General features: G+C 36.6%; 1 long non-coding RNA gene and 1 other non-coding gene across 4 annotated transcripts; both read right to left on the reverse strand.

Annotated features, from left to right (window-relative positions):
- Positions 1-4046: 4046 nt before the first annotated feature.
- On the reverse strand, positions 4047-25965 carry LOC112720700 (uncharacterized). 3 transcript variants are annotated; one of them, XR_003162327.3, is made up of 3 exons: positions 25747-25965; positions 25357-25438; positions 4047-4597 (listed from the first exon to the last, which is right to left on the reverse strand). It is a non-coding gene; the product is annotated as an uncharacterized lncRNA (long non-coding RNA). The 3 variants fall into 3 exon arrangements; XR_011867492.1 differs by lacking the exon at positions 4047-4597 and adding an exon at positions 12036-12909; XR_011867491.1 differs by lacking the exon at positions 4047-4597 and adding an exon at positions 17479-18069.
- LOC112725806 (small nucleolar RNA R71) lies at positions 10751-10858 on the reverse strand. Its single transcript, XR_003164889.1, has one exon. It is a non-coding gene; the product is annotated as a small nucleolar RNA R71 (small nucleolar RNA).
- Positions 25966-26238: the final 273 nt, after the last annotated feature.

The following is a 26238-nucleotide window of genomic DNA, read 5'->3' on the forward strand; positions in this document are numbered from 1 at the left end:
ACTAAACCGTAAGTGGCAACTGACTAAAGATCCTTCAGTCTAACTAATACTTCCCTTTCCAATTCCTTCAGACCTCCCAACCACCAGCAGGAGTATAATATAGCAAACAAAGTTATATCAGACAAGAGATTTACAAATAGGAACAGATAAGGCATTTAGACAATTAGCAAGTAATATGCAGTCAGATAGGCAATCTCAAACAATTCATGTAGTATGCTTATGATGCATGCTTTCCCTAGTGGCTGATGATATCATCTGTCGGTTATAGAGCCAACCCGACAAGTCCTGGTAGCTAACCATTGGACTGTCCTTCTGTCGCGCATCCCCAACTCGAGTTATACTCATCATAAACTTGATCATAATCATGATCCATATCCATCAACCTCACTGGTGAATATTTACGGGGGCGAGCTCATCCGGGCCTTTCACAGTGCCCGGCCACATTTACGACATAGGGTCAAAAGAGCTTCGAGTCTCAACCTGGAGCACGTGGTGGCTAGCCACTGCTTCCTCCCAGGGAAACCCTCATCTCCGATGGTGGAAGTGCAAACATTCACAATTCTTTCAACAGCATATATGCATTTATACTTAGCCATAATCATGGCTCCGCCGTAACACGGCAATAATCTAGCCATCCGGCTCACGGTTAAATCCATAACCAGCCAATTTATTAACAATTACGGCCCTTCGGCCCATGGCATAACAAGCACTTCCACCGCCATACTCCGCATCTCACATAATCATCTTTGATCCCATTGATCATTCATTTTCCCTTGCTTCACTTGCAAGTTACCACATTCACTAGCTCCTTATCTCATTGCTAGGCATATCATAATGATTTAAGACATAAGTGGTGAGATCGGAGGCTTAGAAGTATGAAATTTGGCTTTTAAAACTCAAAAATCAACTTTAGGATGAAAACAGGACCACGCGCACGCGTGGATGGCCAAAAACTCATCGATGCGCAAGCGTCATACGCGCGGATTGAAAATTAGCCAAACGACGCGCAAGCGTCAGCCACGCGTACGCGTGGGTGCTCTTGCGCCCCAGGCACAAAACTGGCACAACTCAGGCACAACTCTCTGGAAAATGGCTGGGCATTTGGTGCAGCGCATCGACGCGCCCGCGCACACCACGCGCACGCGTGGATGGTGATTTCTCGAAGAACGGCGCGTACGCGCCAAGTGCGCCTACGCGCGGAGGGTCATTCTGCTAAAAAATTTTCTAAGTTAAAAGCTGCAGAATTTACAAATTCAACCCCCAATCTTTCGACGGACATAAATTGCTCATTTTAAATCGTTTTTCACCCATTCTTTGAACGGCATGGACATCCCGAATCCAATTTCATTTCTAAACAGATTTGGCACAAATCAGAGATCCGTAGTCCAAGTTATGTCCCGTCAAAATATGCCCAAAAATCATGTTTTCATACAAAACCACAAAGTGCCATTTTCAAAACAAGCCACTTTCAACTCTTTTCAAAATAAACCAAAACATGCCAATTTCATTCCTTTTCTTTGAAATCAATCAAAATGTACCAAAATCAACATCAAGCCATCCTCAACTCACACATTGACACTTTACCAAAATTCCCAAAATCACCATCCAACCATTTTAACACTTCTCAATCAAATGGCTAAAGGACAAAAACAATATCATGTCATACATCCTTCCTCATCCCAATTTCCAATAATACCATTCCCAATCAACCATCATTATACATAATCATCATCATACTCACCATCAACATGGTATCACCCACCAATTCAACCTCAATCATTCATCAAGCATATATCACAACATGCATTTTCTCATATATCACACAATCAAGGCATCAATATTCATAATCACATATATGATCACATCATATATCTCAACCATTCAACGACATCATCAATTCAATGCCTATCTTAGGGCCTCTAGCCTAAGTATTTCCTACCACATTACATATTAGATACGGAAAACCGAGACCATACCTTAGCCGATTTCCCACGCTCAACCGGAGCACTTCCAAACCACTTGTCCACAAGCTCTCAAGGTCTCAATACCTCCAAGAACAGATTTTATCACACAAAACCCTCTTCCAAGCTTTCCAAAATCACCAATCAAGCTCCAATATTCACATATACACAACCTATGCCACAATCATCATACCCATACACAACATCTCAATACCCAAACATCATACAACAACAAATTTCACTAGGGCTGAGAATCTTACCACATCCAAGGTCCAAGGAGACATGATTAACCTTCTCCTTCAAGAGAGTTGGGTCCTATAACATCAAAGAGCCCAAAATCTCAACATTTTTGCTCATGAAACTCGAAAACAAGGGCTGGAATTTCGAAGAGCAAAACGTGGCTCACCTTAAGATTGATTGTATGGGTTTTGTGGAGCTCTCCATGGTGAACGCGTGGCCGCAAACAGTGCGGCGATCGGAGCTCTAGATCAAAAGTTATGGTGGTTTGAAGATCAAGTGAGAGATAGAAGTTTGAGAGAGTGTTCTTCCCCTCCCTTACTCCATTTCAGCGTGTTTCTTGAGTGTAGTGAGGAGAGAGAGTACTGAAAACTAGGGTTTTGGTTTAGTTTAGTTGGGCCAAGGGCTCACTTTGGATCCGGTTGGCCCGGTTTGACCCGTTCGGTCCAATCTTGGTCCGATTTCTATAAAATTGGTATCGAAATTCTTGTCTCAATTTCTTCTATCATATTAAACCATAAAAATAACATTTTTGACTTTCTAGAATAAATTCTCATTTATGGGTTAATTAGCCGTTAATTAGCCGGGTCTTACAAACATGGCAGTGATGGATAGAATTAATAGTGAAGATTAAGAGAAGTAGAAATAAAATCCAAAAATGAGGAGAAGTGGCTAACATACTGTGGGAGCTCTGAAAGGCATGCATCAAGTTTATTTTTAGAGATGAAACTTTTTGATGAACAATACATCTTAGATCTGATAAGAAGTAACAACATTGTGTTCCTAGCCAGCTTCATGTCCTAACTCGATGAAAAAGATGAGTGTCTTTAGTAATTACGTTTACTTTACTTTTCTCACTTCCTTTACTTATTTTCTTTTGTTGTTCATTTTAAATAAATCTTTTTTGTGAAAAGTTTCAGTTTTAGCCGTTGTATGAGGTTTATCGTAAATTAAAATACTTTATTTTCATTCAATGAAATCTAAACTCTGGAAAAACAATATTACTTATACGTATTATATAAATTAATTTACTAAAACATAGATCTATTTATAAAAAAAATTAAGCATGTATCAAGATTTTTCTTATTACATAAAAGTCGAGACTATTAAAATGAAATTCTAACAAGTGTTCTCGGAGAATTAAAAAAAACTTGTTAAATAAAAAAATTAAAACATTAAAATAAAAAATAAATATTTGATATTTTAATATATTATGTTAAAATAAAAAACTGAATTAAATCAATCAAATTCTAATTGGTTTGCTTTAATTTGATTTGGTTGGCCTAAAGAAAACAAACCAAACTAAGTCGAATATTTTATGTAAAATTAATTTGGATGACCCTTTCTTAAAAAACCGAACTAAACGACAAACATAATCAAATTCAGTGTGAATATATTGTGTAACTAGGTATTTATTTTATTGTGTTCAAATAAAAAATCAAACCCTTTAATACTAATAAAATAAAATAAATGTCTCCCATAAAAATAATATATGTGAGATGTGAGATAGAAAATGGTTAAAAAGTACTTGCCAGGAACAAGTTAATAGATACATGCGTTGATGTAAAGTAAGGTGTCACAAACATATGTGTTGTGGCTATAAAAGAGTAGAAATTCAAGTGTTTCATATCTAAATAGAGGAACATTTACTCTTCGTGAATAAAGTCCTCTCTGTCTGTCTTCTATTTTGTCCCTTTTGCATCATATTACTCTTGTGGAGAATCCCAAAAAAAAAAAAAGGTTTATTTGAAAAAAAATTATTATTTTTAATTTTTTTTATGACATACATATAATTATTGTATTCTATATTTAATATGTTTGACTCAATAATGTACATATCTTAAAATTTATATGAACACAAATATTTGAAAAAAAAAATTATACTATCATTAAATAATAATTAAACTAAAACATTATATCAAATCATAATATACTAAGACATTTTTGATAGAATATTCTTTTAAAAAAAGTACAATTATACTTAAGGTTTCGAGGTAAGCCTTAAAATAGTCCCTGAAATTATCCTCGAGTTTCATAATGATCTATGAAATTAAAAATTACTCATATTCATCCCTGAAGTTGCACTCCGGGACTCATACTCGTCCTTCTGGCCAATTTTGTCCAGCTGGCGCAACCGAAAAGCTGAGTTGGATTCGTTGGTGACACTCTGTAAGCACAACAGCTAGCTGACGTGGCGACATAAACTATTTTTATTCAATTTGGTCCCTTGAGATTAAAAACCCTAATCCCCAATTGAGTCTCTTCTCCTCTCTTTTTCATCGCACCAGAGGTAACTCTCTTCTGTTGCTTCTCCTACAGTGTTTTCTCCATCTTCAAAAACCACACAGTTCCTAGCAAAAGCACTAATGAACACTTATCCCAATCTGACAAAATGGTTCCTGGCATGCCACGGAGCTTGACAATGTTAATGAAAAATAACTCAGCAGTTAACATAGCATTGTAATCACCTTTAAGCAGTAGAACGTGTGCATATTTGGAGAGTTGATCAATTACTACTAGCACCACTATGAAACCATGTGAATTTGGCAATCCTGTGATAAACTCCAGGCTTACATCTTTGCAAACATTTTTCAGGAATCAGTAGTGGTTGTAATAATATGGAATTCACATGGGCACCTTACTTTTAAGTATTTTATGCTAATCTTATCTAATAAAATCGTGTAGAGTATGATATAAATTCTTATATTCTTACAGTCTTACTTTGGGTGCATCAAGCGATTTATTACTATTAATATTTTTGCAGATATCTTATGTCTGGAGATATATCTGCTAAGGCACCTCACATGCTATTATTTTCTAAGTTATTTCAAACTATAGGGTGTTTTGGTTATTTCCTCATTACTTTTGTGAGTTGTGTTATCATGAATTGTAACTAATTTCTTACTTTCTTTCCCTTCTTTTATTGGAAACTTGAAGTAATTTATACTTCATGGCTATCAGGTTTCAGATTTCTTGGCAAGGCAAATGAAGTGCATAGGTACTTGTTTTTTGAGCTTTGATGAGCGGATAATTTATACGCTTTTTGGCATTATTTTTACATAGTTTTTAGTATGATTTGATTAGTTTTTAATATATTTTTAATAGTTTTTAAATAAAAATCACATTTATGGACTTTACTATGAGTTTGTGTATTTTTCTGTAATTTCAGGTGATTTCTGGCTGAAATTGAGGGACTTGAGCAAAAATCAGATTCAGAGGTTGAAGAAGGACTGCAGATGCTGTTGGATTCTGACCTCCCTGCACTCAAAGTGGATTTTCTGGAGCTACAAGAGTCTAAATGGCGCGCTCTTAATTGTGTTAGAAAGTAGACATCCAGGGCTTTCCAGCAATATATAACAGTCTATACTTTTTCCGAGTTTAGACGACGCAAACTGGCGTTCAACGCCAGCTCTTTGCCCTATTCTAGAGTTAAACGCCAAAAACAGGTTGCAAAGCAGAGTTAAACGCCAGAAACAGGTTACAAACTAGCGTTTAACTCCAAGGAAGACCTCTACACGTGAAAGCTTCAATGCTCAACCCAAGCACACACCAAGTGGGCCCGAAAGTGGATTTCTGCATCATTTACTCATCTCTGTAAACCCTAGTAACTAGTTTAGTATAAATAGAACTTTTTACTATCATGTTATGAATTGATCTTTGGATCTGATCTTTGATTAGTTTTATGCGATCTTAGACCTTTAGGGAGGCTGGCCATTCGGCCATGCCTGGACCTTGTTCTTATGTATTTTCAACGGTAGAGTTTCTACACACCATAGATTAAGGTGTGGAGCTCTGCTGTTCCTCATGAAGTAATGCAAAGTACTATTGTTTTTCTATTCAATTCAAGCCTATTTCTTCTCTAAGATATTCATTCGCACACAAGAACATGATGAATGTGATGATTATGTGACGCTCATCATCATTCTCACTTATGAATGCGTGCCTGACAAACACTTCCGTTCTACATGCAAACAAGCTTGAATGTGTATCTCGTAGCCTTCTGATCGTGAGATCAGAGTCTTCGTAGTATAGGTGATGCGTGAGCATCTTGTCTATCTTTTCCTAGTGAATTTGCATCTAAATTGTTGAATTTAATTAAGAATTAATTATATTTTAGCCACTATGGATGCTATTTTGAGTTTTGTACAATACTGTTTATTTTAAGTAGCATTTGGCAGAATTTGATGGAGTTTCTACAGAGAAAGAGAAGAAGCCAAGGAGATGACCAGCGAATACCGACGCGGACGCATGGCTCACGCGACCGCGCGAAATGGAGGAAATCGCAATGACGCAATCGCATGCCTGATGCGATCGTGTGGACTGGAATCTACACAAATGACGCGAACGCGTGGACGACGCGGACGCGTCACATGCGCCACGTGCAGAAAATGTAGAAAAAGGCTGGGGGCGATTTCTGGGCTGTTTTGACCCAGTTCTTAGCCCAGAAATCACAAATTAAAAGCTGCAGAATGGACAAATCAAGTGGTCCCACCCATCAGCTGAAGACTTGTTAATTAATTCGAATTTAAATTCAAATCTTATTTTAGGAAAAGATATTATTTTAAGTTTAATTAAAAATATTAGATTTTAAATTTATTAGGATTAGTTATAAAAAGGGATCTGATGCCATCAGATTGTAACTCTGTACATTTTTACCTAAATCCTTATTTTCTCTTTTCCATGAGCAACTAAACCTCCACTGTTAAGGTTAGGAGCTCTGTCTATTGTATGGATTGATAATATTATTTTTCTATTTTAATTCATGTTTTGATTTTTAATTCAATAATTGTTTTCGTTCCTTATATTATGAATCTGGGTGGAACGGAAGTATGACCCATGTTCTATTTGAGTTCTTGTAAAACTTGGAAAAGCTCTTTACTTGAACAATAGCTTGAAAACATATTATCCTGAATTTCTAATTGTTTGTATTTAACAGGATACGTGACATATAATCCCTTTATTTTTGGATAATTAGGATTCTTGTGGCATATAAACTAGAATTTGATCATCACCCTCTAATTGGAATTAATTGACCAAGGAATTGGCAGTTGATGAATTTTAGAGAAGACTAGGAAGGTCTAAGGAATTAGGGTCTAGTCACAAATAGTTTGCCATGAATTAAATCTTGCATGATTAAAATAGTTAATAAGAAAAGTCAATCCAGAAAATAGATAACTCTGAAACCTTAACTGCCTTCTCCATATATTATTCCCAACTTAATTACTTGCCATTCTTCAATATTTTTGATATTGTTTAATGTCTTTTATACTGCATTTCAACACCAATTTTTGTTTGTCTAACTAAGCCTATCAAACACTATTGTTGCTTAGTCCATTAATCCTCGTGGGATCGACCCTTACTCACGTAAGGTATTACTTGGTATGACCCGGTGCACTTGCCGGTAAGTAAGTGTGGTTATAAAATACCGCATCAATAGGCTAGAACTATTGGTGGCCATTCTTGAGGTCCGAAAAGTCTAAACCTTGTATGTGGTATTCCGAGTAGGATCCGGGAAGGGATGGCTGTGACGAGCTTCAAACTCGCGAGTGCTGCGCGTAGTGACAAATGCAAAGGGATTACTGAATCCTATTCCAGTATGATCGAGAACCGACAGATGAATAGTTGTGCGGTGACAGCACATCTTGGACCATTTTTACTGAGAGGATGGGAAGTAGCCATTGACAACGGTGATGCCCTACACAAAGCTTGCCATAGAAAGGAGTGGGAATGATTGGATGAAGACAACAGGAAAGCAGAGGTTCAGGAGGAACAAAAGCATCTCTATACGCTTATCTGAAATTCTCACCAATGACTTACATAAGTATCTCTATCCCATTTTACTTTTTATTTATCTTTTAATTATTAAAACTCTATAACCATTTGAATCCGCCTGACTGAGATTTACAAGGTGACCATAGCTTGCTTCAAGCCGACAATCTCCGTGGGATCGACCCTTACTCACGTAAGGTTTATTACTTGAACGACCCAGTGCACTTGCTGGTTAGTTGTGTGAAGTTGTGACAAAGTGTGTGAATTACGTTTCGAGCACCAAGTTTTTGGCGCCGTTGTTAAGGATTACAATTTCGTGCACCAAGTTTTTGGCGCCGTTGCCGGGGATTATTTGAGTTTGGACAACTGACGGTTCATCTTGTTGCTCATATTAGGTAATTTTATTTTAATTTTAAGTTTTTGTTTTTATTCTTCTTATTTTCGAAAAAAAAAATTTTCAAAAAAAAATTATTCTATGGCTTCAGAATTTTTAAGAATGAATTCTAGAGTTTCACGATGATCTGTTGAATTCTGGCTGGCTGTGAAGCCATGTCTAATCCTTTGGACCGAGATTTCAACTTATCATCACAAGAGTCCGTGGATTCTCATCTAATCAGCTGTTATATGTCTGATTTGTATCTGCTGAAACTTGGCTGGCCATTGGCCATGTCTAGTGTTTTGGACCGGAGCTTTCACTGAAAGCTTGGCTGGCTAGTAAGCCATGTCTAATTCCTGGACTGGAGCTTTAGACTAACATTGCATGATTTCTGGAATTCTCATTAGAAATTTTGAAATCCTTATTTTTCTTTTTCCAAATAATTTTCGAAAAATACCAAAAATTTTAATAAAATCATAAAATTAAAAATAATTTGATGTTTCTTGTTTAAGTCTTGTGTCAGTTTTTAAGTTTGGTGTCAATTGCATGTTTATCTCTTTCTTGCATTTTTCGAAAATTCATGCATTGCATTGTTCATGATCTTTAAGTTTTTCTTGGTAAGTCTTCTTATTTGATCTTTAAAATTTCTTGTTTTGTGTCTTTTCTTGTTTCTCATATGCATTTTTGAATTATTAATGTCTCAACGTTAAAAATTTCTAAGTTTGGTATCTTGCATGTTTTTCTTTTCTTAAAAATTTTCAAAAATAAGTTCTTGGTGTTCATTTTGACATTCAAAGTGTTCTTGGTGTTCATCTTGACACTCATAGTGTTCTTGCATGCATCTTTTATTTTAATCCAAAATTTTTATGTTTTGCATCAATTTTATCTTTTTCTCTTTCTTCATTAAAATTCAAAAATTAAAAAAATATCTTTCCCTTTTTTCTCTCATAAACTTTCGAAAATTTAAGTTGACTTTTTCAAAAAGTTTTTAAATTTAATTGTTTCTTATGAGTCAAATCAAATTTTCAATTTAAAATTTCTATCTTTTTCAAATCTTTTTCAAAAATCAAATATTTTTCATTTTTCTTTTATGATTTTCAAAAATTTCAAATTGATTTTCAAAAATCTTTTTCTTATCTTGTTCATAATTTCAAAATCTTTACTAACAATTAAATGTGATTGATTCAAAAATTTTTAAGTTTGTTACTTGCCTATTAAGAAAGGTTCAATCTTTAAATTTTAAAATCATATCTTCAAGTTTCTTATTAGTCAAGTAATCAACTTTGATTTCAAAAATAAAATCTTTTTAATTTCCTTTTGAAATCTTTTTCAAAATGATTTTCAATCATATATTTTCAATCACATCTTTTTCAAAATCAATTTCAAAATTTTTTCTAACTTCTTATCTTTTCAAAATTGATTTTCAAATCTTTTTTTCAATTAATCTTATCTTGTTTGATTCTTATCTTTTTCAAAACTACCTAACTAATTTTCTCTCTCTAATTTTCAAAAATCACCTTCCTCTTTTTCAAAATTCCTTTTTAATTAACTAATTATTTTAAATTTTAAATTTTAATTTTAATTTTATTTATTTTCTTATTTTCAAATTTTAACTTTAATTTTAAATTAAAAACAAAAATATTTTTATTTTATTTTATTTTATTTTCGAATTCTTCCCTCTCTCATCTACTTCTAATTATTTATTCATCTACTAACATTTCTCTTCCACCCAAGAATTCGAACCCACTCTTCCCCTCTGTGTTTGGATTCTTATCTTTTCCCTCTCCCATTCTTCTATTCTTATACTCATATAAGGAATCTCTATACTGTGACATAGAGGATTCCATATTTTCTTTTGTGTTCTCTTCTTTTTCATATGAGCAGGAACAAGGATAAGAACATTCTTGTTGAAGCTGATCCTGAACCTGAAAGGACTCTGAAGAGGAAGCTAAGGGAAGCTAAAGCACAACTCTCTGGAGAAAATCTGACAGAAATTTTCGAAAAAGAAGGAGACATAGCCGAAAATAATAACAATGCAAGGAAGATGCTTGGTGACTTTACTGCACCAAATTCCAATTTACATGGAAGAAGCATCTCAATTCCTGCCATTGGAGCAAACAATTTTGAGCTAAAGCCTCAATTAGTTTCTCTGATGCAACAAAACTGCAAGTTTCATGGACTTCCATCAGAAGATCCTTTTCAGTTCTTAACTGAATTCTTGCAGATCTGTAATACTATTAAGACCAATGGGGTTGACTCTGAGGTCTACAGGCTTATGCTTTTCCCGTTTGCTGTAAGAGACAGAGCTAGAATATGGTTGGACTCTCAACATAAAGATAGCCTGAACTCTTGGGATAAGCTGGTCATGGCTTTCTTAGCCAAGTTTTTTCCTCCTCGAAAGCTTAGCAAGCTTAGAGTGGATGTTCAAACCTTCAAACAGAAAGAAGGTGAATTCCTCTATGAAGCTTGGGAGAGATACAAGGAACTGACCAAGAAGTGTCCTTCTGACATGCTTTCAGAATGGACCATCCTGGATATATTCAATGATGGTCTATCTGAATTATCAAAGATGTCATTGGACCATTCTGCAGGTGGATCCATTCGCCTAAAGAAAATGACTGCAGAAGCTCAGGAACTCATTGACATGGTTGCAAATAACCAGTCCATGTACACTTCTGAAAGGAATCCTGTGAGTAATGGGACGCCTCAGAGGAAGGGAGTTCTTGAAATTGATACTTTGAATGTCATATTGGCTCAGAATAAAATATTGACTCAGCAAGTCAATATGATTTCTCAGAGTCTGAATAGATTGCAAGCTGCATCCAACAGTACTCAAGAGGCATCTTCTGAAGAAGAAACTTATGATCCTGAGAACCCTGCAATAGCAGAGGTGAATTACATGGGGGAACCCTATGGGAATACCTATAATCCCTCATGGAGAAATCATCCAAATTTCTCATGGAAGGATCAACAAAAGCCTCAACAAGGCTTTAATAATGGTGGAAGAAACAGGTTTAGCAATAGCAAGCCTTTTCCATCATCCACTCAGCAACAGACAGAGAATTCTGAGCAGAATCCATCTAGCTTAGAAAATATAGTCTCTGATCTATCTAAGGCCACTTTAAGTTTCATGAATGAAATAAGGTCCTCCATTAGAAATTTGGAGGCACAAGTGGGCCAGCTGAGGAAAAGAGTCACTAAAACCCCTCCTAGTACTCTCCCAAGCAATACAGAAGAGAATCCAAAAAGAGAATGCAAGGCCATTACCTTACTTGGTGTGGCCTGGTGCGGTATTTTACAACCCACTAACTTACCGGCAAGTGCACCGGGTCGTACCAAGCAATACCTTACGTGAGTAAGGGTCGATCCCACGAGGATTGATGGATTAAGCAACAATAGCGTTTGATAGGCTTAGTTAGACAAACAGAAAAGAGTATTTGAATATTCAATCATGCAGAAAATAAAATAGTAAAATAAATAAGTTGGGAATAAAATATGGAGAAGGTAGTTAAGGTTTCAGAGTTATCTATTTTCCCGGATTAATTTTTCTTACTAACTATTTTAATCATGTAGGATTTAATTTATGGCAAACTATATGTGACTAGACCCTAATTCCTTAGACCTTCCTAGTCTCCTCTAAAATTTATCAACAGCCAATTCCTTGGTCAATTAATTCCAATTAGAGGGTGATAATCAAATTCCAGTTTATATGCCACAAAAACTCTAATTACCCAAAAATAAAAGGATTATATGTCACGTATCCCGTTAAATCCAGATAATTAAAAATTAGGAGAAATTGTTTTCAAGCTGTTGTTCAAGTAAAGTGCTTTTCCAAGTTTTACAAGAACTCAAATAGAAAGAGGGTCATACTTCCGTTCCACCCAAATTCATAAAATAAAGAGCGAAAACAATTCTTAAATTATAAATCCATACATAAATTAAAATAGAAAAAGCAATAAAATTAATCCATAGAAATAGACAGAGCTCCTAACCATAACAGTGGAGGTTTATTTGCTCATAGAAAAGAGAGAAAATTAGGATTGTCAATTATGTTCCTCTGATGGGATGAGGTGGAATCTCCCCAGGGCCTCCCCAAAGGAAGGAAAGCTTCTCCCTTTTATAACTAATCCTAATAAATTTAAAATCTAATATCTAAAACTAAAAATTAAAATAATATCTTTTCTTAATTTAAGATTTGAAATTAAATTTGAATTAATTAACAGATCTTCAGTTGATGGGTGGGGACCACTTGTTCTGTCCATTCTGCAGCTTCTAATCTGTGTTTTCTGGGCTGAAAATTGAGTTAAAACAGTCCAAAAATCGCCCCCAGCGTTTTCTGTCAATTCTGCAGATCGCTCATGTGACGCGTCCGCGTCGTCCATGCGTTCACGTCATTTGTGCAGATTCCAGTCCACGCGTTCGCGTCAGGCACGCGATCGCATCATTGCGATTTCCTCCATTTCGCGCGGTCGCGTGAGCCATGCGTCCGCGTCGGTATTCGCTGGTCATCTCCTTGGCTTCTTCTCTTTCTCTGCAGAAACTCCATCAAATTCCGCCAAATGCTACCTAAAATAAACAGTATTGCACAAAACTCAAAATAGCATCCATAGTGGCTAAAATATAATTAATTCTTAATTAAATTCAACAAATTACATGCAAATTCACTAGAAAAAGATAGACAAGATGCTCACGCATCACAACACCAAACTTAAACTGTTGCTTGTCCTCAAGCAACCAAAACTAATATAAGCTTAGAATGTGAATTTGCATGAGAATGAGAGTTCGATTAAGCCCATGTCTTCTCTTATAGTGGGGTTTACAACTGCAATCCTGAACAGTTTTGGCATCTCACTTTATCCTTTGAAGTTCAGAATGATTGGCATCCATAGAAACTCAGAATTCAGATAGTGTTATTGATTCTCTTAGTTCAGTATGTTGATTCTTGAACACAGCTTTTTTATGAGTCTTGGCCATGACCCTAAGCATTTTATTTTCCAGTATTACCACCGGATACATAAATGCCACAGACACATAACTGGGTGAACCTTTTCAGATTGTGACTCAGCTTTGCTGGAGTCCCCAGTTAGAGGTGCCCAGAGTTCTTAAGCATACTCTTTTTACTTTGGATCACGACTTTAACCGCTCAGTCTCAAGCTTTTCACTTGACACCTTCACACCACAAGCACATGGTTAGGAACAGCTTGATTTAGCCGCTTAGGCCAGGATTTTATTCCTTATGGCCCTCCTATCCATTAATGCTCAAAGCCTTGGATCCTTTTTACCCTTGCCTTTTAGTTTAAAGGATTATTGGCTTTTTCTGCTTGCTTTTTATTTTATTTTATTTTATTTTATTTTTTTCTTTCGCAAGCTTTGTGTTTTTCACTGCTTTTTCTTACTTCAAGAATCAATTTTTTGATTTTTCAAATTATCAATAACATTTCTTTTTTTCATAATTCTTTCAAGAGCCAACAATTTTTAACATTCATAAACTTCACTATCAAAAATATGCATTGTTCAAGCATGCATTCAGAGTCACAGAAAATACCACCACATTTAAGTAAATAAGTTTATTCTTCAATATAGACTAACTTTCTCATGCAATATATCATTCCTATATATTATTTATTTAAATTTTTTTTTGAATTCAAGCTCAGTGAGTAATACATGAGACATCTTTTTAGAATTAAAGCAATTACGAGAAAACTAAACTAGTTCTAGGATTTTAACTAATAAAGGATCATGCAACAAACAAAGAAAAATAGCAGAAAACCGGAACATAACATAGACAAAGAGGGGAGGAATAAAAAATGAAAGGAACTCAACCACCTTAATTATCCTAGCGGTCGCTTTATTCTTCAGGTTGTACTCCTCAGTGAAGATGATTCGCCTCCCTTTTGGTGCCATAGGAATAAACAGAAAACTTCTAAGCGAAGTGTCAACACCAAACTTAAAGGTTTGCTTGTCCTCAAGCAAAGAAGAACTGAAAATAGAAGAGAAAAATATTAAGATAAAAGAAAAATAAAAGGATAAGAGAATAAGAGAGAATTAGGATTAGGAGAGAGAGAAAAAGAAAATTGGGCGGCGCAAGCGACGCGTTCGCGTCAATGACGCGATCGCGCACGTCGCGAATTCTTCATAATGACGCGATAGCGTCAGGCACGCGTTCGCGTGGATGATCATATATGCAACTGACGCGAACGCGTCAGTCATGCGTCCGCGTGACCAAATTTGTGCTTTTAGCACACTTCTTGCCCCAAGCTGGCACAACTCTCTGCCCAAACGCTCTTTTACGTCGAATTTGTAGGTCACGCGATCGCGTCGGTGACGCGACCGCGTGAATGACAAAAATCACAAACGACGCGAACGCATGGACCACGCGTCCGCGTGGGCTTGTTTGTGCAAAAGACTTCATTCTGGCGCCACCCCCGCGCAACTCTCTGTAACTTTTTATTTTTCTTGCACCCCTAGATGACGCGTACGCGTCAGCGACGCTTTCGCGTTGGGTGCTTTTTTTTTTAAAGCTTGAGGTGTTCGGTTCTTGTGATAAAATAGCTGCATGATCAGAAAATTAGTAAGAACTTAATAAAAATCAACTAAGTAAGAAAACTACTATTACGAAAAACAACTAAGAATGAAAAAGAACGATCATACCACGGTGGGTTGTCTCCCACCAAGCACTTTTAGTTCAAGTCCTTAAGTTGGACATGTTGTGAGCTTCTTGTCATGGTGGCTTGTGCTTGTACTGATCCAGGAATCTCCACCAATGTTTGTAACTCCAATGGCTACCAGGATCCCAAACTAGGCGCATAAAGCCTTTGAAGCAAGTGACAAGGCCCCAAGAGTGTTGATTGTGGGAATGAATTCCAGAGTCCCAAACCTTGATTTTACACCCGTCTTCTTGTGTATCACCATTGTTTCTACAGGGTGGCAATTGATCTGAACTCTCACAGAGACATCCAAACAACCTTCTAGACCCATTCAATTGAGCTCTACACCAATTCTTGCACTTGAATTCGGAGCATGCAACCATATTGAACCTTGCTTGATAACTCTTACCACTAACCATCTTCCTCTTGCTCTTAATGCCACAAAGAGCTCTAAGTTGACCATCCGTCTCCCGTAGCCCATATTCAAGTGGGAAAGTAAGGATTAAGGATAGGAATTTTACCCACTTAAATGTTGTATTGGATGGTGATGACTTTGGAAGAGGTCTTGCAAGCTCTACTCTCTTGTGTTCTACTTTGAATTCTACCACCTCCTTGCAAGCTTCCTCAATTTCAACCTCTTCTTCTTGGTAGCTTTCTTTTAATTCAATATCTTCTTCATTGCTTACCAAGGGTATGGGAGGTTGTGTATCTTCCTCCTTTGTGGGTGCATCTTCCTTTTCTTCCATGTGTGAGGATGCAAAGTTCTCTAATGCACTGGAGTATAAACTCCTTTGATTGATTTCCTCACTTTCTTCCATAGGATCTTGCATTGTATATTTTGGGAAGGAATTTGCTTGTTCCTCTTCCTGGTACTTGATAATCGACTGCATATGCTTCTCTATATTTTTGACGCTTGTCTTTATATCATGTAAGCATTCTTTCATGAGAAGCTCAAGATCTGATGGTATTTAAGATGAATAAGAAGGAGGTGATGGTTCTTGATAAGTGTAAAAAGAGGATGGTTCTTGGTATGGATAGGGAGATAGTGGCTCTTGATATGGGTAGAAAGATGATGGTTCATGATATGGATAGAGAGGTGGTGGTTCTTGATATGAATATGGAGGTGGTGGCTCTTGATAGTTGGAACATGGAGCACTGAGGTTTCTTTGGTTTTGACCTTGCTAACCAAAATTTGGGTAGTTTCCCCATTCATAAGGATATGAATCACTACTCGGGTGTGAGTAGTAATCCATATGATCTCTCTCCATTATTTTTCCTTAGCACAACACACAAAAAAGAATTAAACGCACCATGTGGTAAACAGAAAAGCAAAAAAAAAAAAAATGAACAAAATTCTAAAAATTAAAATAAGAAGAATCAAAATAAAACTAATTAAGAAACACCAAACTTAATTTCGGAAATTAAATTTTTTTTTTGAAATAATAAAAAAAATAGAAATAAAATTAAAGCTAATAAAATATAATAATAATAATAATAATAATAAAAAGAAATTGAATGAAAATAAAAGAAATAAAAAAATAAATAAATAAATAAAAAAGAAAAGTATATAAAAAACAGACGAAGGCTTTTTTTTTTAAGTTAAATAAAGTAAAAAAACTTAAAACGGGTACAGGGGTGGGAAACGAAAAAAAAAAGGAAATTTTAATTTTAATTTTTTTTTTGAAAATTAATAAAATAATATTTAAATAAAATTAAAATTAAAATGTCTGATTTAAACAATCAAACAACTAATAGTTGTTAATCACAGTCAATCCCCGGCAACGGCGCCAAAAATTTGGTGCGGTATTTTACAACCCACTAACTTACCGGCAAGTGCACCGGGTCGTACCAAGTAATACCTTACGTGAGTAAGGGTCGATCCCACGAGAATTGATGGATTAAGCAACAATAGCGTTTGATAGGCTTAGTTAGACAAACAGAAAAGAGTATTTGAATATTCAATCGTGCAGAAAATAAAATAGTAAAATAAATAAGTTGGGAATAAAATATGGAGAAGGCAGTTAAGGTTTCAGAGTTATCTATTTTTCCGGATTAATTTTTCTTACTAACTATTTTAATCATGTAGGATTTAATTTATGGCAAACTATATGTGACTAGACCCTAATTCCTTAGACCTTCCTAGTCTCCTCTAAAATTTATCAACAGCCAATTCCTTGGTCAATTAATTCCAATTAGAGGGTGATAATCAAATTCCAGTTTATATGCCACAAAAACTCTAATTACCCAAAAATAAAAGGATTATATGTCACGTATCCCGTTAAATCCAGATAATTAAAAATTAGGAGAAATTGTTTTCAAGCTGTTGTTCAAGTAAAGAGCTTTTCCAAGTTTTACAAGAACTCAAATAGAAAGAGGGTCTTACTTCCATTCCACCCAAATTCATAAAATAAAGAGCGAAAACAATTCTTAAATTATAAATTCATACATAAATTAAAATAGAAAAAGCAATAAAATTAATCCATAGAAATAGACAGAGTTCCTAACCTTAACAGTGGAGGTTTAATTGCTCATAGAAAAGAGAGAAAATTAGGATTGTCAATTATGTTCCCCTGATGGGATGAGGTGGAATCTCCCCAGGGCCTCCCCAAAGGAAGGAAAGCTTCTCCCTTTTATAACTAATCCTAATAAATTTAAAATCTAATATCTAAAACTAAAAATTAAAATAATATCTTTTCCTAATTTAAGATTTGAAATTAAATTTGAATTAATTAACAGATCTTCAGTTGATGGGTGGGGACCACTTGTTCTGTCCATTCTGCAGCTTCTAATCTGTGTTTTCTGGGCTGAAAATTGAGTTAAAACAGCCCAAAAATTGCCCCCAGCATTTTCTGTCAATTCTGCAGATCGCTCATGTGACGCGTCCGCGTCGTCCATGCGTTTGCATCATTTGTGCAGATTCCAGTCCACGCGTTCGCGTCAGGCACGCGATCGCGTCATTGCGATTTCCTCCATTCCACGCGGTCGCGTGAGCCATGCGTCCGCGTCGGTATTCGCTGGTCATCTCCTTGACTTCTTCTCTTTCTCTGCAGAAACTCCATCAAATTCCGCCAAATGCTACCTAAAATAAACAGTATTGCACAAAACTCAAAGTAGCATCTATAGTGGCTAAAATATAATTAATTCTTAATTAAATTCAACAAATTACATGCAAATTCACTAGGAAAAGATAGACAAGATCCTCACGCATCATGGCCGAACCCAAAGAGGAGGAGGAGGACGTGAATCCTAGTGAGGAAGACCTCCTGGGACGCTCAGTGACCAATAAGGAGTTTCCCTTTGAGGAACCAAAGGAATCTGAGGCTCATCTAGAGACCATAGAGATTCCATTGAACCTCCTTCTGCCCTTCATGAGCTCTGATGAGTATTCTTCCTCTGAAGAAGATGAAGACATTACTGAAGAGCAAGTTGCTAAATACCTTGGTGCAATCATGAAGCTGAATGCCAAGCTATTTGGTAATGAGACTTAGGAAGATGAACCTCCCTTGCTCACCAATGAACTAAATGCATTGGATAGGCAGAAATTACCTCAAAAGAAACAGGATCCTGGTAAATTCCTAATTCCCTGTAACATAGGCACCATGACCTTTGAGAAGGCTCTGTGTGACCTGGGGTCAGGAATAAACTTAATGCCACTCTCTGTAATGGAGAAACTTGGGATCTTTGAGGTGCAAGCTGCCAGAATCTCTTTAGAGATGACAGACAACTCAAGAAAATAGGCTTATGGACAAGTAGAGGACGTGTTAGTAAAGGTTGAAGGCCTTTACATCCCTGCTGATTTCATAATCCTAGACACTGGAAAGGAGGAGGATGAATCCATAATCCTTGGAAGACCCTTCCTAGCCACAGCAAGAGCTGTGATTGATGTGGACAGAGGAGAGTAGGTCCTCCAACTGAATGAGGACAACCTTGTGTTTAAAACTCAATGATCTCCTTCTGTAACCATGGAGAGGAAGCATGAAAAGCTTCTCTTACTGCAGAGTCAACTAAAGCCCCCACAGTCAAACTCTAAGTTTGGTGTTGGGAGGTTCCAACAATGCTCTAAATATCTGTGAGGCTCCATGAGAGCTCACTGTCAAGCTATTGACATCAAAGAAGCGCTTGTTGGGAGGCAACCCAATGTTATTTAATTATATCTATTTATTTCCTATTATTATTTTATGTTTTTTTAGGTTGATGATCATATGGAGTCACAAAAACTACTGAAAAATCAAAAACAGAATGAAAAATAGCTTTAAAAATAGCTCACCCTGGAGGAAGAACTTACTGGCGTTTAAACGCCAGTAAGAAGCATCAAACTGGCGTTTAACGCCAGAAAGAAGCATCAAGTTGGCGTTAAACGCGAGAAACAAGCACCAGACTGGCGTTTAACGCCAGAACAGAGCATGGAAGTGGCGTTAAACGCCAGAAACAGGCTACATTTGGGAGTTTAACGCCAAAAACAAGCAGCAAGCTGGCGTTTAACGCCAGACATGCATGCTAAGGGCGTTTTATACGCCTAAATGGAGCAGGGATGTTAAGTCCTTGACCCCACTAGATCTGTGGACCCCACAGGATCCCCCTCAGGATCTGTGGATCCCACAGGATCCCCACCTTTTCTTCTCTCCTCTTCACACCTTTTCATAACTCTCTCCCCCAAATACCCTTCACCAATCACCTCAATCACTCTTCCCCATCACCTCTTCACCACTCACATCTATCCTCTCTTCCCCAAAAACCCTACCTACCTCCATAATTCAAACCATTCACACACCTCCATCTCCTCCATTTTCTTCTTCTTCTACTCACTTCTTTCTTTTTTTGCTCGAGGACGAGTAAACCTTCTAAGTTTGGTGTGGTAAAAGTGTTGTTTTTTGTTTTTCCATAACCATTTATGACACCTAAGGCCAGAGAAACCTCTAGAAAGAGGAAAGAGAAGGCAAAAGCTTCCACCTCTGAGTCATAGAAGATGGAGAGATTCATCTCAAAAGCTCATCACTAAGAAAAGGATGGAGCAAACAAGAGATCATGGACCTCAACAAGAGCATGAGAAAATTCCTCACCATGAAATCCCTGAGATACCTCAAGGGATGAACTTTCCTCCACAAAACTATTGGGAGCAAATCAACACCTCTCTAGGAGAATTAAGCTCCAACATGGGACAACTAAGGATGGAGCACCAAGAGCACTCCATCATCCTCCATGAGATTAGAGAAGATCAAAGAGCTATGAGGGAGGAGCAACAAAGACAAGGAAGAGACATAGAGGAGCTCAAGAGCACCATTGGTTCTTCAAGAAGAGGAAGACGTCACCCTCATTAAGGTGGACCCATTCCTTAATCTCCTTGTTCTTATTTTCTATTTTTCGTTTACTATGCTTCATGTTTATTTATGTTTGTGTCTCTACTATATGATCATTAGTGTCTAAGTGTCTATGTCTTAAAGCTATGAATGTCCTATGAATCCATCACCTCTCTTAATTGAAAACTGTTCTAAAAACAAAAGAACAAGAAGCACATAGTTTCGAATTCATCCTTGAAACTAGTTTAATTATTTTGATGTGGTGACAATATTTTTTGTTTTCTGAATGAATGCTTGAACAGTGCATATGTCTTTTGATATTTTTGCTTATGAATGTTAAATATGTTGGCTCTTGAAAGAATGATGAAAAAGGAGAAATGTTATTGATATCTGAAAAATCATAAAATTGATTCTTGAAGCAAGAAAAAGCAGTTAATACAAAAGCTTGCGAAGAGCTATGAAAAAAAAAAGAGAAAAGAAAAATGGCGAAAAAAAAGAAAGAAAAAGAAAGAGCAAGTAGAAAAAGCCAAAAGCTCTTTAAACCAAAAGGCAAGAGCAAAAAGCCAATAGCCCTTAAAACCAAAAGGCAAGGGTAATAAAAATGATCCAAGGCTTTGAGCATCAGTGGATAGGAGGGCCTAAAGGAATAAAATCCTGGCCTAAGCGGCTAAACCAAGCTGTCCCTAACCATGTGCTTGTGGCGTGAAGGTGTCAAGTGAAAACTTAAGACTGAGCGGTTAAAGTCGAGGTCCAAAGCAAAAGAAGAGTGTGCTTAAGAACCATAGACACCTCTAATTGGGGACTTTAGCAAAGCTGAGTCACAATCTAAAAAGATTCACCCAGTTATGTGTCTGTGGCATTTATGTATCCGGTGGTAATATTGGAAAACAAAGTGCTTAGGGCCACGGCCAAGACTCATAAAGTAGCTGTGTTCAAGAATCAACATACTGAACTAGGAGAATCAATAACACTATCTGAATTCTAAGTTCCTATAGATGCCAATCATTCTGAACTTCAAGGGATAAAGTGAGATGCCAAAACTATTCAAGAGGCAAAAAGCTACTAGTCCCTCTCATCTGATTGGAGCTAAGTTTCATTGATATTTTGGAATTTATAGTATATTCTCTTCTTTTATCCTATTTGATTTTCATTTTCTTGGGGACAAGCAACAATTTAAGTTTGGTGTTGTGATGAGCGGATAATTTATACGCTTTTTGGCATTATTTTTACATAGTTTTTAGTATGATTTGATTAGTTTTTAATATATTTTTATTAGTTTTTAAATAAAAATCACATTTCTGGACTTTACTACTAGTTTGTGTGTTTTTCTGTGATTTCAGGTAATTTTTGGCTGAAATTGAGGGACTTAAGCAAAAATCAGATTCAGAGGTTGAAGAAGGACTGCAGATGCTGTTGGATTCTGACCTCCCTGCACTCAAAGTGGATTTTCTGGAGCTACAGAAGTCCAAATGGCGCGCTTTTAATTGTGTTGGAAAGTAGACATCCAGGGCTTTCCAGAAATACATAATAGTCTATACTTTTTTCGAGTTTAGATGACGCAAACTGGCGTTCAACGCCAGCTCTCTGCCCTATTCTGGAGTTAAACGCCAAAAACAGGTTGCAAAGCAGAGTTAAACGCCAGAAACAGGTTACAAACTGGCGTTTAACTCCAAGAAAGACCTCTACACGTGAAAGCTTCAATGCTCAGCCCAAGCACACACCAAGTGGGCCCGGAAGTGGATTTCTACATCATTTACTCATCTCTGTAAACCCTAGTAACTAGTTTAGTATAAATAGAACTTTTTATTATCATGTTATGAATCGATCTTTGGATCTGATCTTTGATTAGTTTTATGCGATCTTAGACCTTTAGGGAGGCTGGCCATTCGGCCATGCCTGGACCTTATTCTTATGTATTTTCAACGGTAGAGTTTCTACACACCATAGATTAAGGTGTGGAGCTCTGCTGTTCCTCATGAAGTAATGCAACGTACTATTGTTTTTCTATTCAATTCAAGCCTATTTCTCCTCTAAGATATTCATTCGCACACAAGAACATGATGAATGTGATGATTATGTGACGCTCATCATCATTCTCACTTATGAACGCGTGCCTGACAAACACTTCCGTTCTACATGCAAACAAGCTTGAATGTGTATCTCTTAGCCTTCTGATCGTGAGATCAGAGTCTTCGTGGTATAGGCTAGAACTATTGGCAGCCATTCTTGAGGTCCGGAAAGTCTAAACCTTGTCTGTGGTATTCCGAGTAGGATCCGAGAAGGGATGGCTGTGACGAGTTTCAAACTCGCGAGTGTTGGGTGTAGTGACAGACGCAAAAGGATTACTGAATCCTATTCCAGTATGATCGAGAACCGACAGATGAATAGCCGTGCGGTGACAGCGCATCTTAGACCATTTTCACTGAGAGGATGGGAAGTAGCCATTGACAACGGTGATGCCCTACACAAAGCTTGCCATAGAAAGGAGTGGGAATGATTGGATGAAGACAGCAGGAAAGCAGAGGTTCAGGAGGAACGAAAGCATCTCTATACGCTTATCTGAAATTCTCACCAATGACTTACATAACTATCTCTATCCCATTTTACGTTTTATTTATCTTTTAATTATTAAAACTCTATAACCATTTGAATCCGCCTGACTGAGATTTACAAGGTGACCATAGCTTGCTTCAAGCCGACAATCTCCGTGGGATCGACCCTTACTCACGTAAGGTTTATTACTTGGACGACCCAGTGCACTTGCTGGTTAGTTGTGCGAAGTTGTGACAAAGTGTGTGAATTACGTTCCGAGCACCAAATTTTTGGCGCCGTTGTTAAGGATCACAATTTCGTGCACCAAGCTTATAATCATGGAAACTTCTGCAATGGCTTTATTATCTTATAATTTTTTATTTTCTTTGCGATGACATTTTTTTTGGTGGTTTTGACTATTGATTTACAAGATATGTGATAGTTTGTATAAGTAATTTATATCCTTCATTTTCATTTTTAGATAGCAGATGTAAATTCAACAATAGGTGCAATAATGTCATTGCGAAAATTCATCAAACACCTTTGGTCATGCCGCCAATCCCTGCCCAGCACACTCTCCTTCTCCACTCTTTCCACCCAAACTCCAAAAAGCCACCACCACCGTGTCGAACAATTAGGAATAATTTTGCTGGATACTTATGGTTTTTGAAGGGCAATTTGAGTGAGATTCTTAATACTGTGGATCAGAATGTGATCATGGTGTGTCTTGTAAAAAGTACAAAGGATAGGAAAATATTAGACTTGATAAAAATCTGCACTTAAAGAGCATCCTTTAAAGTGTGTGTCTAGGAATGATGAGGAGAAGGAAGAGTTGAGGAAGGTTAAGAAGAGGAGGGCTACTAAGAAGAGGATTCTCAATGAGAATGAGCCGAAGTTGGACCCATATTGGTTGAGGACTTCCTTCGATTTCGCGCCACAAGAGGCTGCTAAGGTACCTGATTATGGTTATTATGGGATTTTAAGTCTATTGATTGTTAATATCTGCCTTAATAAATTGGATCACATGATGGAAGGGATGATTGTTGAGTTTTTTAGGCCTTGTAAGTTTGATTCAATATGGCGGTATTCAATTGATGATGGTTGTCATAACCCTGCATGACCGGAGTTTGTTCCAGCCAATGGAAAGGAGAAGACTAAGAAGATGGATTACATAAGATATCGGGGTCACTTCTTAATTGGAATTAGAAGGCCTAGGGAGGATGCAGTGGAAGTTAGGAAGAAAATTTTTGAGTTTTGTGTGAGTACTTTCGGATTAAGGTTGGATAATTCGAAACTAGAGATTGAGCATATTTCAAGGGGGATCCAGTTCTTGGATCATATAATATGTCGGAGGGTGGTATACCCAACATTGTGTTACATTGGTTCTGGAGGTAACATTGTGAGTGAAAAGTGTGTTGGAACCTTGCTTTCGGTTACTGCTAGCTTGCTGCAATGCATTCGTCAATTTAGGCATCTAGAACTGGTGAAGTGTGACAAGGACTCGAAGCCACTTCCTTGTACTCCTATGTTGTAGTTTTTGAAGATGGAGAAGACATGGTAAGAGAAGCAACAGAAGAGAGTCACCTCTAGTGCGATGGAAAAGAGAGGAGAAGAGACTCAATTGGGGATTAGGATTTTTAACTTCAATTTAGGGACCAAATTGAATCAAAACAGTTTATGTTGCCATGTCAGCTAGCCGTTGTGCTGACAGCGTATCACCAACGAGTCCAACTCAGCTTTCTGGTTGCGCCAGCTGGACGAAATTGGCCGGAAGGACGAGTCTGAGTTCCGAAGTGCAACTTCAGGGATGAATATGAGTAATTTTTAACTTCAGGGACCACTTTGAGGTTTACCTCTAAAGTTTCCAATAATCTTCAACAACGAAAACAGTCTTCACGATCAGCGAATAGTTGAAAGGTATTTATCAAAGTAGTGGCAATGACAATACCTATGTATACTCTCAACTGTTTTAATCTTTCAAATACCTTGTGAAAGAAATTCATAAAATAATCATATAGTTTTGGTAAGGTCAACAGGATGCGGAGAAAAGAATGTGCAATGAGTGAGATAGAGTGTAGTATGCATACCAAAGAACCGAGGAGGACTGAATTTTAAAGATATCAGAGCCTTTAATTTAGCTATGTTATGCAATCAAGAATGGCAGTTACAGACAAGAACAAACTCGCTGGTGCATCGAGTATATAAAAGCAAATATTTTAGGTATTCTGATTTCCTAAGAGTAGAGACTAGGAACAATCCCTCTTGGGGTTGGAGGAGTTTATTAGAGGGTATGAAGGTTAATGAAAAATGAGTTAAATGGAGAATTGGTAGACGATATTCGGTGCATATTATAGAAGACTTCTGGTTTAAAAATTTCTCACACCTAGCTTTCTCGATTCTACCTAACTGTGAAATCAACTTCAAACATAGAATAGATAATGAAATCAATGACTTATTACAGAACATTTCAGTTTTAGTCCAGACACTATATAAGTAATTTTACATATAAAAAATATTAAAAGAGATAACTTAGTTACCTGGCCACAAGAAAGAAAGGGTAGCTACATTGTTATCTCAGGTTATAGACTAGCTCATCAATTCTACCATCTACCTCTTCATCTAATGCCAATTTAGTGCCAACAAAAAATTAGGGTCTTCTTACAAAAGGTGATGCACAATGAAATTCCAATGAACAAAAAATTAAAAGATAAAGTTCACTCTTTTTGTAAAAGATGTCTTGCTATCGGAAAATTAATCCTTCATTGCTTGTTTTTTTTAGCAATCTTAGATAGTCTAGACCAATGCAGGAATTGAAATTCCTAATTCACAAAAAAATTTAGAAGCATGGCAGTGATTGATGGAATTAGTGGTGAAGATAAAGGGAAGTAGAAATGGAACCCAGAAATTAAGAGAAGCGGCTAACTTACTGTGGGAACTCCAGAAGGCACGCAACAAGTTTATTTTTGAAGGTGAAACTTTTAATTAACAGTGTATCTGAGATCTGGTAAAGAGTAACAGTGTCGAGTTCCTAGCCAGCTTCATATCCTAGCTCGATGAAGAAAATGAGTGCACTCACTGATTTCCTCTACTTTTCTTACTTATTTCTTTTGTTGTTCATTCTAGATACGTCTTTTTGTGAAAAATTTTAATTTAAGCCTTTAAAGGAAGTCTATCGTAGACCTAAATACTTCTTTTTCATTCAATAAAATCTTAACTTTGACAAAAAAAACTGTTACTTAAATGTATTACATAATTAATTCAATAAAAGATAGAAAAAACAATCACATAGTAAATTTTTTCTTATTATATAAAAAAGTGGAGACTATTAAAACAAAATTCTAACAAGAGTTTTCGAAAAATTAAAAAAAATTGTTAAATACAAATTATAAAAAAATCATTGAAATAAAAGATATAGATAT

Source organism: Arachis hypogaea, chromosome 11, assembly GCF_003086295.3.
Source record: "Arachis hypogaea cultivar Tifrunner chromosome 11, arahy.Tifrunner.gnm2.J5K5, whole genome shotgun sequence".
In the NCBI taxonomy this organism is placed as follows: Eukaryota; Viridiplantae; Streptophyta; class Magnoliopsida; order Fabales; family Fabaceae; genus Arachis; species Arachis hypogaea.